Raw genomic sequence first — 13,218 nt, 5'->3', positions numbered from 1 at the left:
AATTGTGGGGACAGTTTTCTGGGATTTTTGGTGTTTTGAGCTGGTTTTGAGCAATTTTGGAATATTTGGGGACAGCTTCTAGGCATTTTGGGGTGGTTTGGAGGGATTTTGGGTGTTTCTATGGGATTTTGGGTTGTTTCTAGCAGATTTTGGGGCAGCCCGAAGGGATTTGGGGTGTTTTGTGACAATTTTGGGGTATCCAGGGGTTGTTGTAAAGCATTTCTCTGGAATCTTGGGGTGTTTTAGTGAAGTTTAGGAGTACTGGTGGTGGTTTTGAGACATTTCTCTGGAATTTTGGGGCGTTGTTCTGAGATTTTGAGGCGTTTCTCTGGAATCTTGAGGTATCCAGGCAGGTTTTTTTCACGTTTGGGCAGGGTTTGGGGTCACATTTGGCGAAGGAGATCTTTTTGGCATTGCTCTGGGTGATCTTGGAGCCCTGCAGCGCCTTGTGAGTGGCGCCCGCCTGTGCATCGCTGTTGAACTCCACGCAAGCGATGTCGCGGCGCCTGGGCACCAGGCACAACTCCTTGAACCCAGGAACCTGGCACGGGGAACGAGGTGAGGGACAGCCCAAAACATGGGAATGGTCCCCAAAACCTGGGAATGGTATCAAAAAACACCTGGGAATGGTATCCTAAAACACCTGGGAATAGTACCCAAAAACACCTGGGAATGATCCCGAAAACCTGGGAATGGTACCACAAAACCTGGGAATGGTACCCAAAACACCTGGGAATGGCACCCAAAAACACCTGGGAATGGTACCCAAAAACACCTGGGAATTGTACCCAAAAACCTGGGAATGGTATCCAAAACACCTGAGAATGGTCCCAAAACCTGGGAATGGTACCACAAAACCTGGGAATGGTATCCAAAATCACCTGGGAATGGTCCTCAAAAAGTTCAGGAATGTTCCCTCAAAAATTCAGAAATGTTCCCTCAAAAACCTCAGGAATGTTCCCCTAGAAAACCAAGAATGGTACCCTAAAACACCTGGGAATGGTACCACAAAACGCCTGGGAATGATTGCACAAAATACCCAGGTATGGCACCACAAAAATTCAAGAATGGTACCCCAAAAAAACAGGGAATGGTACCCCAAAAAACTCAGGAATGGTCTCCCAAAAACCTGGGAATGGTACCCCAAAAAACCAAGATATGGTACCACTAAAATTTTGGAATGGCCCCCACAAAATCTGGGAATGGTGCCCAAAAGCTCTGGGAATGGTGCCACAAAAACCTGGAAGTGGTACCCCAAAAATTCGGGAATGGCCTGACAAAAACCAGCGAATGGTCTCCCAAAACACCTGGGAATGATCCTCAAAAAATTCAGGAATGTACCCTCAAAAAGTTAGAAATGTTCCCCAAAATTCAGAAATGTTCCCTCAAAAACCCCAGGAATGTTTCCCCAAAAACCTAGGAATGGTCCCCAAAAATATGGCAATGTCCCCCAGAAATCCGGGAATGGTTCCCAAAAAACGTGGGAATGTCCTCTCAAAAATTCTGAAGTGTTCCCTAAAAATTCAAAACATTCCCCCTAGAAACCCGGCAATGTTCCCCCCAAAAGTTCAGGGATGTTCCTCCAAAAAAACCTGGGAATGTTCCCCCAAAAATTCAGGAATTTTGCCTCAAAAATTCAGAAATGTTGCCCAAAAATCCAGAAACATTCCCCCACCCTCCCCACCCCCAATCCAGAAACATTCCTCCAAAAATCCAGAAACCACCCCAAAATCCTGAAATTCCTCCCAAAATCCTGATATTTCACCCCCTCCCCACTCTGAGTTCCTGCAGCCCCCGGAATTCCCGAATTCCTGATTCCAGGCTCTCGCTGCTGGAAGGACATGGACAGCATCAGCTCCTTGGTCTCCTCGGGGAGCTTGGACAGGAACAGGATGTGGTTTGGGGGGTTCTCTGACAGCTGGGAACGGGGAAATAACCCCAAATCATACAAAATCAGCAAAGATCAGCAAAGATCAGCCCCAAAACAGACAAAATCAGCCAAAATCAGAAAAGGTCAGCCCAAAATCAGCAAAAAAAGCAGCCAAAATCAGCCCCAAAACCAGCCCAAAGTCACACTGGATACACACCAAAACATCCCCCCAAAATCTCACAAAAATCCCCAAAAATCTGCCAAAAATTCCAAATCCCCTGGGGATGGGGCCATTCCTGGGGGGATCCAAGGATTTGGGGCCATTCCAGTGGTGGGATCATGTGACCCCATTAACCCCATCGATCCCCCAGCAATCCCCCATTAATCCTATAAATCCCCCATAGCTCAGGTTATGGGGTCACTCATAGGCTGTGGGGTTGGCATGGGGGCCATTCCAGGGTTTGGAGCCATTCCCAGGCTGGGATCATGTGACCTCATTAACCCCATCAATTCACATTAAACCCCACAAATCCCCCCTAACTCACAGATTGTGAAGTTGGCATTGGGGCCATTCCAGGATTTGGGGCCATTACCAGGCTGGGATCATGCCCAGGGAGGATGTAGGGCAGTTCCCCCCAGGTGTTGCAGCATCTGGGGCAGCTGTGCCAGCGGCAGCATCCCCTGAGGAGACACCCCAAAACCAGCCCAAAGTTACGCCAAAGTACAGAGAGCCCCAAATTATCCCAAAACCACCAAGTTACCCCAAAGTACAGAGTGAACCCCAAATTACCCCCAAAACAGCCCAAAGTTACCCCAAAGCAGAGAGACAACACCAAATTACCCCAAAAACACTCCAAGTGATACCAAAGGCATAGACAGAACCGCAAACTACGCAATCCCAAATCTCATAAGTGACCCCAAATCCCATAACCCCAAATCTCTTAAGTCACCCCATAACTCACAGGCACAGCTCCCTGTGTCCCCTGTATCACATTCAGGGTGTGTCCCTGCCCTTGGCCTTGCTCTTGTCCTGTTTGTGCTGCTGATCCTGATCCCAATCCCAGAACTGACCCCAAACCCCACAGCTGACCCCTTAACTCCCAGGCACTGTTCCCTATGCCCCCTTGTCCTGTTCCAGCCCCACGAACGTTCCCTTCATCTTGGCCGTGATGTCCGAGTCCGTCTTGGTGAACTGGATCCTCTGCAACGGCACTTCCCACATTTTGGGATTTCTGAAGGGTTTGGGGGGATCTGGTGAGAGTTCCAAGAGGGATTTTGGGGTTTCTGAGAGATTTGGGGGAGGTCCATGAGGCATTTTAGGAGGTTCCAGAGGGAATTTTGGGGCTTCTAAGGGATTTGGGGCATTTCTAGGAGACTTTTGGGGGTTTTCTGAGGGATTTTGAGGGGTATTTTTGGGTTTCTGAGGGATTTCGGGCATTTCCAGCAGGGATTTGGTGGTTTTCTGAGGGATTTTGTGGTTTCTGAGGGATTTGATGGAATTCAGAAAGATTTTGAAGGAGTTCCAGAGGGACTTGGGGGTTTCCAAAAGATTTTTGGGGGCACCAGGTTGAATTTGAAGTTTCATCATGGGCTTGGCATAGAAGAGAAACCTTTGAGAATCCCTGGCTGGAGTTCAGATTTTTTCCCAGAATTTCAGGGTATTTTTCCCAGGATTTAGCTCCCACCATGAGCTGCTTGTATCAGAGGAAGCATTGGGGCAGCTCCTGGTTGGGTTTTGGAGTGTTCCTGGTTGGATTTGGGGTTTTTCTGTGGGATTTTGGGAACATTTGATACTGGGTTTTTTGGTTTTTTTCCCAGAATTTAGGGTTTTTTTCCAGAATTTGGGGGGGGGGGGGGTTTCCCAGAATTTCAGAATTTTTCCCAAAATTCAGGTAATTTTCCAAAGGATAGGGCTCAGACCATAGATTTCTCATAGAAGGGGAAGCTCTGGGAGGTTCTAGGATGGATTTTAGGAATATTTGAGGCTGCATTTTTGGGTTTCTTTCTCAGGAATTCAGGATTTTCCCCAGAATTTCAAGATTTTTCTACAAAGTTTCAGATTCTTTCCCCAAATCTTGGTATTTTCCCCCAAATTTGTATCTCACCATGGCCTTCTTGTAGGAGAAGCTTTGGGGTTATTCCCAGTTTAATCTGAGAGTGATCCCAGGGGATTTTGAGGTTTTTTTTTTTTTTTAATTAGGATTTCAGTTTTTTTTCCCAGAATTTCAGGGGTTTTTCCCCAGATTTGGGTTTTTTCCCCAGATCCTGTCTCACCGTGGGTGTGTCCTAGAAGGGGAAGCCCTGCATGGAGCGCAGGCCGTTGCTGGCGCTGCACATCTCCTTGAGGATGATGAAGGCCTGGCCCCGCACGTGGAGACTGCGCCACAGCAAAATGTCCTAAATCTGCCCAAAGGGGGAGAAAATAGCACAGAGGGACTCCTTCAGCTCTGGGGACACATAAGGATAGCACGGTGACACTGGGAACAGGTGACAGTGGGGACAGCACAAGGACATGGGGACAGCACAGGGACAGTGGGGATACAGACTCCTTCAGCACTGCAGACAATGGGGCCATAACAGTGACAACAGGGACAGGAATGCCTTCAGCTCTGGGGACAAGGACAAAAAGGACAATGCCAAGGACAGAGGTGACAATGGGGACAAGGTGAGAGGACAGGTGACCATGGGGACAGGGACTGCTTTGGCTCTGGGGTCACATGGGACAATGACAGGGACAAGGAAACGATGGGGACAAGGAGAGGGCACAAGGACAGGGACAGCTCTGGGGACAGTGACAAGCACAGGTGACAGTGGGGGCACACAGACAGGTGACAGTCTGGACAGGGACAAGGACAGGTGACAATGGGGACAGCCCCCCAGCCCACCCTCACCGTCCTTGTTGATCTTCTCGTTGAGGTTGTTGATGTCGATGGTGTATTGGGGCGGGGGTCCTGCACCGCCATGGCCGGGACTCTCCGCGGGGGCAGGGGGTATTTAGAGGGATATAGAGGGGTGGGACCCCTCTGTGGGGACAAAGGTCCCAGACCCACTTCAGACGACTCAGTTCCTCTCATACCCACCTCAAACCCCCCAGTTCCAACTCAAAAATCACTCAATCCCCATAAATCCACCCTGACCCTACCTCAGATACCCCATTTCCCCCCAAAGCCTCCGCAAACACACCTCAGAACCCTCCATTCCCCTCAGACGCCCCCCAATCCCCCCATTTCCCCTCGGCCCCACCTCAGCTCCCTCCTCAGCCTCCCCAAACACACCTCAGATCCCTGAATTCCCCTCAGATTTTCCCCAAAATCTCCTCATTTCCCACCCACCCTACCTCCCAGCCACTCTCCCCTCACGCTCTCGCGTTCACAAGCCCTTCCCAGCCAATAGAGCCGCGTCCCTCCCCCAACCAACCAATCAACGCACGTCTCCCCTCGGCAATGCCCGCCTTCCCCGCGCCGCTCCAGCCAATCAGAGGTCAGGCGGAAGTGGAGCACTCTGCTTCCGGGGCCGGGCACGGAGCGAGTGCCCCCTCCCCCGTGCTCCACGGGACCCCTCGGGACCCTCGCGACCCTCCCCAGGACCCTCGGGATCACCCCCGGGGACCCTCGGGCGGGCGCTGAGGGAGGCGCTGCAGAGAGCGGGGCAGGCGCTGGGAGGGTACGGGGGCTCCGGGAACTGCCGAGGCGGCGCAGGGACAGGTGAGGGAGGGGCGGGGTAAGGGGGGCGGGGGTGGGGGTTCTGGGAGGGCCTTGGGGGGGATGGGTCTTGGGTTGTCCTTGGGGGTCTTGGGGAAGTTCTCAGAGGGTTTGGGGGGATTTGGGGGAGGGGTCTTGGGAGAGGTCTGGGGGTCTCAGACGGGTCCTGGGGGAGGTTTTGGGAGGGGCGTGGAGGGTCCTGGGAGGGTCTTGGTGGGGTCTGGGGGAGCTTGGGGTGTTTGGGGGGGGGTGGTTGGGGCTCTGGGGGTCCTTAGGGGGCCTCAGGAGGTCTGGGGAGGCTCTGTGGAGTCCCAGGTTGGCTTTGGGGGTGGATCTGGGGATTTTGGGGAGGGGTCTGGGGGCATCCCTGGAGGTTTTGATAGGGGCCTGGGGCGTCTGGGGGTCATAAGAGGAGTCTTGGAGGGTGTTTTGGGAGGGTTCAGCAGGAGGTCATGGGGGGGCTTTGGGGAGAGGTCTTGGGAGGGTCTGGGGGTTCTAAAACGGGTCGGGAGGGTCCTGGATGGGATCAAGGGGGGTTGGGAGGGGTCTTGGGGGAGTCTGGGGGTCCTAAGACGAGTCATGGGGGGGCTTTGGGGAGGAGTCTTGGGGGTCCTGGGCAGGGTTTTGGGAGGGGGCTGAGGGGTCCTTATAAGGTTTTGGGATGAGTCTGGAGGGGCTTTGGGGAGTAGTCTTGGATTCTTGTGTGGGGTCATGGGGGTCTTGGTGGGGGGTTCTAGGAGGGGCCAGAGAGGGTCTGGGGAGGGGTCATGGTGAAGCATGGAAAAACACAATATAACCCACAAAAATCAGTTATAAGTTTGGGTATTGTTATGAATGGATTTTCGATTTGTCCAATTAATCAAACAACAAGATTAAATTTAGCATCAATTTATTAATAGCAGCAATTGTATATAAATGTATACAATAAAAAAATACTAAATACATGGATTTGAGTATTTACAAAATTTAGCAGTAAGTAATTTAGTTAAATTGAAGTTCAAATAAAGCATGAGCAAAACCAACCAGGATTACAGCAACGGGGGGTACGAGTAGAGCCTTTCCTCCTGTACAAATCAATCAAGCTAAAAATCTCATTTATATATTGTGTGCTAATACATATTAGTACAAAATGTTATGCAAAGCTCCTCCTCGTTTCTATTCCTAAAATGTCCGTCACTATGTTGTGCTGCACATGCATCACCAGTGGTCGGGGGTCTCTCCTCCTTTCAGGGTCTTGTTTCCGATGAAGGTTCTGGGTCTTCCTCAGTGTTCACTGTTTGACCTTGCAGGTAGCACAAGCACATAAAACTTTGCATTATATAATTAAGTATATATTCCCCTAACAAGTCTTGTCCAAGTGTCCAATGCCTGGAATCATCCCAATTTGGCCCAATTCAAGGTCAAAACCTATATCTTGCTCCTACCAAACATCTGGAGGATGATTCCATCTGCTTTGTTTAACCATTTCATTTATCCTTTCTGCTTTATAACAATTCAGAACAATTTTTCTATTAATATAAAGCAGCAAATTTGCTTATATAGTTACAATCTAATTAGCACAAATCACATTAATAACATCCCCAAATTTGAATCCTGAATAGGCCTGTCCTAGTTTGAAAGGACAGGTGTCTGCCAGTAAGGGCAGAAGTTTCCCTTTGGGATAGAGACTTTGGTTCCACTCCCCCCCCCAAGTATTATAATTGTTTGAATCAAGGACTCTGAGGCAGAGATAAGGGGGTGGGAATAACAGCTCTCTTACTAATATATCTAACTGTACAAACAGAAAACAATAACAGTTAATATTGCTAACAGAACGAAATAGATAACTCAGTGTCAGTCCCTTTAGATGCAAGCACGCTGTCTCTGTGCTTAGTCCACAGCCCGGGTCTGTTGAAAGGCAGGCGGGAAACGGAGGCAGGAGGGAGGGGGGAGGAGCGGCAGCAGCCACGCCGGTCCCGGGCGGGAACGGGCTGGAGTGGCGGCTCCTTGTTCACCGTGTGTGTCCGGGTGATCAGCTGTGTCCGCAGAGGCAGGAGGCTGGAACGGGGCAGATGCAGGGCAGGTGATCGCAGAGGGTCTGGCTCTCCTGTGCTCGGCCACGCGGCTGAAGATCCCAGGCGTCCTCCTCCGAGCTCGCCGGAAACGCGAGTGCCCTCCCGGAAGCCTCAGAGGCCCCTCCGGGGCCGTTCCCACCCACCCCTTTGTCTGGACCCATCAGAGATCCTGGGTGTAGCTCGGCCAGCTCCATTGGCATGATAATTGGAAAAATTCTTCCATTTGACAGAGTAACAGATAAACACTCAACCCCCAACAAGGCCAAAGTCTTCCCTCTAAGTCCAGTGTAAAAGTTTTGTTGATGCCTCTCCTCCTTTCACAAAATATTCTAAAACTCAGTAATTTTGTGGCCACTGTACTCCAAACTGCCTCTGGTCACCACACATCCCACCAGCCTTTCTCTGTTTGTGAACAGCAGGAGACAGAGCTTTCCTCAGAAGTGGGAAGAAAAGGAAACCTCTCCAAAGTGCAGCCTGGAAGGTTCAGCCTTGAGGTGAGGAAACAGCAAAGTCCCTGCCAGGGCAGAATGTTGGTGGCCCAGGTGGCCCAGCTGAGGCTGGGCCATGCCATGGCTCTGTGTGCCAGGAGCCGGCAGCACTGGGTGCAGGGAGCCCAGGGAGGTCACAGCAATGCTGAGCTGAGAAATGCTGGGGGGACAGCAAGATGGGCATGTGCAGCCAGCCAGGGCAGAGGAGCAGCACGCACAGGGGCACAGGCTACAGGACAGATGGCCAAGGGCTGGGCAGGGCTGGCAGGGCCCGAGGCACCCAGGCCTGTGTGCCCTGGGCTTCACAGTGCCTCTAGAGCCCCACAGGAGGAACTTTCCTTGCAGGGGCTGCACTTTGCTGCTGCCTTGGCCCTCCCTGAGCAGGCTGGCAGGGCTTTCAGGGTGATGCCATTTGTCCTTGCTGCCCCTCCCATCCCAGAGCCACAGGAACAGCCCCGAGCCACCCGTGAAGGACAGGCCCTGCTGGGCCAGGCCTGGGCTCAGCCCTTGTCATTTCTGCTGCCTCCAACCAGCCCAGCCCTTGCTTAGCATTGCAGTTCCTACTCACAGCCTTTGGTTCCTGCAATCCTGCCCTCAAGGATCTGCTCTCTCCAGACCTTGAGGAGCCTTTGGCAGTCCCTGCCCTCAGTGGGGTCAGTGATGCTCCAAGAGACTTGGGAGTTTTGCTTCTGACTCCTTGAGCAGCTTCTTCAACCTCAGTGCCTCGGTGCCTGAGGGTGCTGGACTCAGCCCCAAATCTGCCCTGTTATAAATAGAAATATGATTCGTGCTAATTAAATTGTAATTATAATAGCAAAATTGTTGCTTTGTATCAATAGAAAAATTGTACTTAATTGTTTCAATGCATAAAAGATAAAGAAAGGTTAAGAAAAGCAGATGGTGTCATTCTCCAGATGTTTGGTGGGAGTGAGGATAGTAAGGGTATAGGTCTAAGAACAGCATCTAGAAATAAAACTTTTGACCTTGAATTGAGCCAAATTGGGATGATTCCAAGCATTAGACACTTGGCTTGTTATGGGAACATCGGCTTAATTATATAACTCTAAGCTCAGTGCACCTGAGTTACCTGAGAGGTCAAACAGCGAACACTGAAGAAGACCCAGAGCCTTCATCGGAAACAAGACCCCGAAAGGAGGAGAGACCCCCGACCACTGGTGATGCATGCACAGCACAACAGAGTGATGTAGATTTTAGGAATAGGATGTAGGAGGAGATTTCTGGAACGTTCTGTATTAATATTTATTAGTAACCAGTATATAAGTGAGATTTTAGCTTGATTCAGTTGGCATAGTATGAGAGGAAGGGCCCTCTCCGTACCCCCGGTCAGTTTTGCTTTATTTGAACCAAACCTCAATTACACTAAAATATTCACTGCCAAATGTTGTATTTACTAAAATATACATAACTACTCTACTTTGATTGTATTCATTTGTATACAATTACTGCTATTATTAATAAATTGCTGCTAAATTTAATTTTGTTGTTTGATTAATTGAACAATTGAAGACTCCGTAACAACTTTGGGGATCATTAAAATACAGAAAGATTCCAGGAGCTCTTTGTCTTTCTTCACTTGTCTTCAAGTCTCCAGGGCTTGTGCAGATGCTTGGAGACATTTTGGAGTTTTCCTAAGAAGGAAGATTTGAAAGTGCATCATGACTTTACTTTAATCAAGGGAATGTTTTTCTATTTTTCAGTTCAGAGGTGAAGTGATAGAAGCATTTCCCAAGTGACCTTGATGCAGAATGTCTCCTTAGGAGGTCTGGGGATGTTGAAGAATGAGCCCCTTTTCAGGCTGACCCTGTTTCGACGACCTGCTCCTCACCCCCATCATTACCATATCATGATGTCTCCCACCTGGTACTGACAACCCAAAATATAAAAAACCTCATTAAGTTCTCTTTATCATAAAAATGTTACTTAATTTTAAAATTAAAATTAATTTTTCCTTATTTGTAATATTGTTATTCTCTATTTTTTAGATCTAATTTTTATATTTGTAATAAAAATACATTATTAGCAACCAAAAAAATTATTGGCCATTGCTTTTACATAATACAATTCCCTTCATTAATTAAGCTCTATTGGTTATTTATTTCTCCCCCATTAGGATAATTCATAATGTTTTAGTCATTTTTTTATCTTTTTTATATCTTTTTTTCAGACAAGGTCAGGGTGGGCTCTTCGGGGTCCAGAGAGACATTTCTGGGGCACATTCGGGGCAGTTTGGGGTCTGGGGGAAGAATTTCGAGGGACAGGAGGACACTTGGGGGCACTGAGTGAGCACTAAGAAAGAACTTAGGGATCCTGAAGGAATGTCTGGGCTTCGAAGTGGCACTTGGGGGTCCAGGGGTGCACTTGGAGGTCAGAGAGAGGAATCTGGGGCCCTTCAAGGTTTGGGCAGGCACTTGGGGGGCTCTGACAGAGCTGTCTGAGGTGCAGGGGGTTATGGGAGTTGTACGTGCGGGTACAATACTGTTTAATGGGGCCCTGGAGCATCATGGGAGTTCTAGGCGCGGCTGCAATGTCTGTCGGTGGGGCGCGGGGCATGATGGGAGATGAAGTCATTGCTTGAATAGAACGCTATGGCACCGCAAAGCATGATGGGAGCTGTAGTCCTGGAAGTGATTCTAACTGAGCGTTTACAGGCTCTGGGAGGGCACTGCAGGGACACTTTTACCTCTGAACGGCAACTTCAAGTCCTCAGAGTGGAATGTATACAGTTTGGGAGCACTTGGGGGGAGCTTGGGGAGCTCTAACCGGGCTCTTTAGGACATGGGGCAAGCAGGAGTTTTGGGCATGGGACTCTGTTATGAGGTGCTTTGAGCTCGCAGGGAATGGCAGGAGATGAATTCCCAGAAGTGCCTGTAATGGGCATCTGTGGGCTTGGGAGCTTTCAGGGGATTCAGAGACGTTTTTGGGGGCACCTGAATGGGTACAGAGGGGACACTTAGGGATCCTTGGAGTTTCTGGAGGACATCTATTGGACATACGGGGAGAGGATACCGGGGTTCTGTGGAGCGCGGGCATGACGGACGCTGTAGTCCCGGCTCCTGAGAGGCTCCATTGGACCGCAGGGCATGACGGGAGATACAGACACAAAGGAAAAATGGCGCTGACTCCAGGCACCAGTACTGAAGCACCAATCCCCGGCCAGGGGCTTCCTTGATGGCACCTTGGGTTGGTACACACCTGAGGAGTGTGTCTGTTTGCAGTGAGGAAAATTAGGAGTTTTAGATTCCAAAGAGAAAAAAAAATTTAAAAAAGAAAGGAAAGGAAAGGAAAAACCCGAATTTTCATGACATTCCCATTCTCCAAGCAAAGCAGGTCCCAGGTGAGTGAGGACAGACAGGATGGGGTTGGGGAATGTGGAGCAAGATTGTCTACACAGGGTCAGACCTCAAGGCACAGCTTGTCTGAGCTTCTCTCACCTTCTGAGAAGAGACCCTGGATCAATATCAATCACAGAACTCTGCAATCATGTCTGCTCTAATGAGAAGGGTAATAAAATACACCCTTTAAAATGGAAATGTGTATTTCTCAGAAGCTTATTGAAATATTTCTCCATAACTATAATAGGAAAACTTCCTAATGAACTGCACCAGACCAGAGGGTAATCAAGGTAGAGCCATTGTTTGTTAGGAAACCTCTCAAGAACTCCAAGTCAGAATCAATCAAATAAAAGTTTCCTAAAGTTTTAATGGGTCCCACTGAGGAACAGGAGTGAGAAAGTGTCGCCAAGCTTCAATCAGAGCCAAGAACTGGAGGCAGAGATGATAGGTGGGGACAAAGACAAGCCAAGCCTTGGTGTCCTGGGGCACAGCAGGGTCTGTGCCACCAAGGGCTCTGAGGAGACCCCTTGTCCTGAGCCACTGGGGCCTCCTGGCACAATCTCAGCAAGGCTGACCACTGTCACCCCTTGTCCTGCCCTCAGCAGCCACATCCCAGCAGCCTCAGGGATCTGCTGGCACCAGTCCCTGGGGAGCCTTGGTCAGGAATGGCCCTGGGGGGCTCCTTCATGCTCCCAGGGACTGCACATTTTTCAAAGGACTTTAGGATTTGCTTTTGCATTGGAGTCTCTGAGAGCTTTGTGCAATCATGGCCTCCAATTATCTGCTTTAATTAGCCTCTTGAGAGCCTTTCTCAGTAACAACACTCACTGGAGCTCATTAATACTTCAAGGTACTTCAGCTTTTTAAGGTACTTTCCTTTTTCCTTTCTTCTCTCAGAGGTTCTTGGGCAATCATGGCATCCAATTCTCTCCTCCAAGGAGTCCATGAGGAGCCTGAGGTGGGTTGGACCTCAGGGACCCATTAATACTTTGAGACACTTTGGGTTTTTCTTCTGACTTGGGCTCCTGGAAAGGTTTGTGCAATCTCTTCTCAGGCCCTGGGATTCAAGGGCTCAGCACCATAGGGCTCATTTTAAAAAAGCAAACCATGACAAACATGACAAACCATGGCTCTGCCTTGATTTCCCTCTTGTTGAGAACTTATCTAGCAATTTGTTAGATGGAGTATTTTGGCTACTTTTTGTCTTTACATTTACATGACAATTTTCATGAACAATCCTTGATAAAACTCTAGAGATGTTTCTGCAAACAAAAATTTTGGATGCCTATCAAGATACAGGCATTAGTAGTAGTTTAGTGACACAGTTTTTCATTCTTTTTGTTCAGTCTCATTTGTGTTAGGAACAATAATTCTGTTGCCCACAGAGCTGACATCTGTTTAATTCCAGAATAATGTCCCCAAGGTCCTTTTCTGTTCAGCTGTACTGCGCTGTCTGTGGGTGACAAGGCTTGGTGGGGTCCGTTTCCCTCCACCTGGAGAGGTGCCTGGTCCCAGTCCCTGAGGGCACCCAGGCTCCTGGATAGAATTCGTGTGGAACTCCCTCAGTGTCACATCTGCCTTCACATGGAGCCCCGTGGATCAGAGGATTTTCCAAAGAGCTGTTGGGGCAAACAGGGAGATTTGGTCCTGCAGGATCTGTAAAACAATATCCCATAACATCCACGTGTTCTGGCACAGAACACTTGGCTGCAGGGACATATTCCCATTCTTCTCAGCCAGGTTTCAGGATTC

At 49.4% G+C, this 13,218-nt stretch overlaps 1 pseudogene across 1 annotated transcript; it reads right to left on the bottom strand.

Annotated features, from left to right (window-relative positions):
- Positions 1–252: 252 nt before the first annotated feature.
- LOC306811654 (U1 small nuclear ribonucleoprotein A-like) lies at positions 253–4,833 on the bottom strand (annotated as a pseudogene). Its single transcript has 9 exons — positions 4,762–4,833; positions 4,145–4,317; positions 3,015–3,071; positions 2,833–2,936; positions 2,420–2,551; positions 2,297–2,348; positions 1,829–1,918; positions 365–541; positions 253–261 (listed from the first exon to the last, which is right to left on the bottom strand). The product of its transcript is annotated as a U1 small nuclear ribonucleoprotein A-like (transcript).
- Positions 4,834–13,218: the final 8,385 nt, after the last annotated feature.

Source organism: Erithacus rubecula (genome assembly GCF_903797595.1).
Source record: "Erithacus rubecula genome assembly, chromosome: 23".
Taxonomy (NCBI): Eukaryota; Metazoa; Chordata; class Aves; order Passeriformes; family Muscicapidae; genus Erithacus; species Erithacus rubecula.
This window is presented reverse-complemented; position numbering and strand designations above follow the sequence as displayed.